Here is a 3,720-nt window from a genome sequence, read left to right as displayed (position 1 = left end):
CTGATTAAAAAGTGCTCCTTTAATTTTTTTGAGCAGTGTATTAATTAAGGCAAGGATCTTTAAAAAGTAAATATTTGTTTATTTACTTGTGTGTGTGTGTGTGTGTGTATATATAATTTTTATGTAACAATTATTCATGTCTTGAAATATTTTCAAGTAATAACAACAATGTCACGTCTGTTTGTTTGAACTCTGTTTGATATTCATTGGTTCCTTTGTTCAGTTTCCCGCCACTCCTTAGTGGTCACCTTAATTATAATTATTGTTTACTAGCTGTGTTTGTTTAATTAGCCTTGTTAGCTCCCCTGTTCCCTTCGTATTTAAGCCCTTAGTTTCAGTCTGTTCTTTGTCTAGCTTTGTTTATGTTATGTGGTGTTTGTGGTTTGCTTTCCTGTTGATTTCCCCTGTTCCTTGCTCAGATTTCTCTATTAAAAGTTCTTGAAGATAACTTCGTCGTGCGTTTGAATACTGCAACCCCAGCGTGACAAACAAATTGAATAAGACGCTTTAGTGGACATTAAGGCAAGAACCTTTAAAAAGATTAAAAAAAAAAAAAAAAAGTTTATTTAATACATTTTATTTTTTTTTAATTATTTTTCTTCGAAGAATATTTCGAGAATATTTTTGGTGCGCCAAAAAAACAAAATAACGACTTATATCAACTATATTAATGACTTAATCAGTGTGTCGAATCAGTGGTTCGGAGCGCCAAAGTCACGTGATTTCAGCAGTTTGGCGGTTTGACACGCAATCCGAATCATGATTCGACACAAAAGATTCATAACACTCCGAAGCTTCCTGAAGCAGTGTTTTGAAATCAGCCATCACTATATAAGTCGTTATTTTGTTTTTTTGGCGCACCAAAAATATTCTCGTCGCTTTATAATATTAATATTGAACCACTGTACTCACATGAACTGATTTAAATATGTTTTTAGTACATTAATGGATCTTGAAAGAGGAAATGTCATTGCTGGCTATGCAGGCCTTACTGAGCCATCGGATTTCAACAAAAATATCTTAATTTGTGTTCTGAAGATGAACGAAGGTCTTACGGGTGTGGAACGACATGAGGGTGAGTAATAAATAACATTATTTTCATTTTTGGGTGAACTAACCCTTTAATATTTTTCTTTTTTTCTTTTTTTATTTAATTAATTTATGAATAATGTTTAATAAATTATTTATGTCAGGGAAATATAGAAATGTATGAAAGTGAACAATAAAACACACATCAAGGTTTCCAGCAGCTCAGAGTCAGACTGCAGCGGAAGGTTTCCATGTACACATAAAGCACAAGCTGGCATGAACTGAATGTCCCTGTGTTTATTCCCGTGTAACACGTGTAATGGAATGACTGTGGTCAGTGAAGGAGGAGGAGGTAATTTCCACTTCCTTTTACCGTGACGATGAAGCGCTGCTTGTCTATTGGCTGGGCAGCTGGATGAATCTGTCAGGTTAATCCACTGAATAAATCATTTTTATAGCATTTCCCTGAATGTTGGTGGGCAGCTTGATTCCATGAGCTTCATATGTTCTCACACTCTGGTGAATCAGGGTCCGGCGGGATTCTGTGTTCTGTGTCGAGGAACAGGGAGACTACAAGGATAATCAACACGTCACTTCATATTACATGAGAGAGAGAGAGAGAGATCTCAGGCCCATTCAGAGTGACACAGGCCTCCTCATATGTGTTCACCAAGAATTTTGAACGCAATTTCAAATAAAATTAGATTCGTACATTTTCTGAAGAAAATGTGAGTGGTGCTTGCCATGCACAACTACTCTGCCTCGAGTCAAGAAAGTTCGGCCCATCTGTGTTGGTAGCATGATGCTAACATGATTAGCATGTTTGCTAGCATGATGGTAGCAATATTAGCATGATGCTAACACAATTAGCATGTTTGCTAGCATTATGCTAATCAAGATGTTAACATGATTAGCATGTTGTTAGCATGATGATAACATAATTAGCATATTGTTAGCATGATGATAACATGACTAGCATGTTGCTAGCATGTTAAACAAGATCTAACATGATTAACATGTTGTTAACATGATTAGCATGTTGCTAGCATGAAGCTAACATGATTAGCATGATGTTAAGTAAGATGTTAACATGATTTGCATGTTGCTAACATGATGAATTTTTTGCTAACATGATTAGCATGTTGTTAGCATAACATGATTAACATGTTTATTAAGATGCTACCACGATTAATATGTTGCTAGCATGATGTTAATCAAGATGTGAATTTGATTAACATGTTGATAACATGTTTGTTAACACGACTAGCATGTTGCCAGCATGATGCAAAGCAAGATGTTAACATGATTAATGTGTTGTTACTATGATGGTAACTCTATTATCATGCTGTTAACATGATGTTAAGCAAGATGCAAACATGATTAGCATGTTGCTAGCATGATGATAACATGACTAGCATGTAGTTAGCATGATGTTAAGCAAGATGCTAACATGATTAGCATGTTGTTAGCTTGATGCTAACACAATTAGCATTTTGCTAGCATGATGCTAAGTAAGATGTTAACATGATGTGCATGTTGCTAGCATAATGCTAACATGTTAAACATGGTGCTAACATGATTAGCATGTTGTTAGCATGGAGCCAGTCATAGCACACCTCTCCTCAATAAGCCGCATGATTTGACACCTCATTCATTGGTTTACGACAAACAGTGCGGGACAACTTAAGAATTATATATATATATATATATATATATATATATAATATAAGCCCACAGAATAGTAATAGTGTGCTTCACTTTCCAGCAAACACCACTAATAAAAAGTTTCACCTCTCAGGACTGTCGGCACAAATCTTACCTTAAATCTTGGCACTCGCTCTTCTGGTCAGAAACAAAGACGAGCTGTTGAGGAAGGATCAAATGCTGCGTGTGCAGAAGCTCTTCCAGTGACGTCATGTGAGCAGATGAAGCTGCCAGAGCTGTTTCAGGCCGTGCGATCGCTGCTATTCTTCTGATGTGTGAGGTCGCTGTGCACTCTTTAGGGAACTAGAGAACTTGTGTGAGTGAATGTGCTGTTATTTGAGTTAAGAGGAGGTCCTCTTCAGAAGACACTCACTTTAATCTCTCTGGCTGCTCTCACACACATCAGATGCCATGTGCTCTCTGGTCATCGTCACGTCTCAGTCCTCTGGGAATGATGTCAGTCATCACGACTAAAGAGTGACGTAGACCTTACAGTCCTGCTGACAGATGGCCAAACCTGCTCCCAAACACCCAGAACATCCTCAAGAGCAAACCACACGGAGCGTCATTATATGGTTTCATTAGGAAATATGAGCAAGATGGAGGGAAAGATGGAACATTTGAGATCTTCAACCACACTGAACCATCATGTTCTTGTTTTGCAAACAGATTTTCAAAATTTCTGATGCTGAATGTCAGAGAGACAGCTCCGAAAATGTAATGGCAGCTATATAATTTCATGCATATAATATTAAACATTGTACTATAAAATGATGTTTTCAATCTTAAATTTTGGCAGAATATAAATAGTGGGCAACAAAAAAACTTCTAATTTTCCTTCATGTTTAAATATGGATTCTACTAGCATTTCTGATAGAGAGCAAATGCTTAATTATTAATCTTACATGCTCAAATTATGATTTTGTTAATGCAGAACTTCACTTCAAAAAGGAGTGCAGTTTTGAACATATTAAGAATTCTGATGTT

General features: G+C 36.5%; 1 long non-coding RNA gene across 1 annotated transcript; it reads right to left on the bottom strand.

The window, feature by feature from the left end:
* Positions 1-605: 605 nt before the first annotated feature.
* Positions 606-3,059, bottom strand: LOC127506431 (uncharacterized). Its single transcript, XR_007927993.1, has 2 exons — positions 2,849-3,059; positions 606-1,599 (listed from the first exon to the last, which is right to left on the bottom strand). It is a non-coding gene; the product is annotated as an uncharacterized LOC127506431 (long non-coding RNA).
* Positions 3,060-3,720: the final 661 nt, after the last annotated feature.

This window comes from Ctenopharyngodon idella, chromosome 23 (assembly GCF_019924925.1).
Source record: "Ctenopharyngodon idella isolate HZGC_01 chromosome 23, HZGC01, whole genome shotgun sequence".
NCBI classification, from domain to species: Eukaryota; Metazoa; Chordata; class Actinopteri; order Cypriniformes; family Xenocyprididae; genus Ctenopharyngodon; species Ctenopharyngodon idella.
This window is presented reverse-complemented; position numbering and strand designations above follow the sequence as displayed.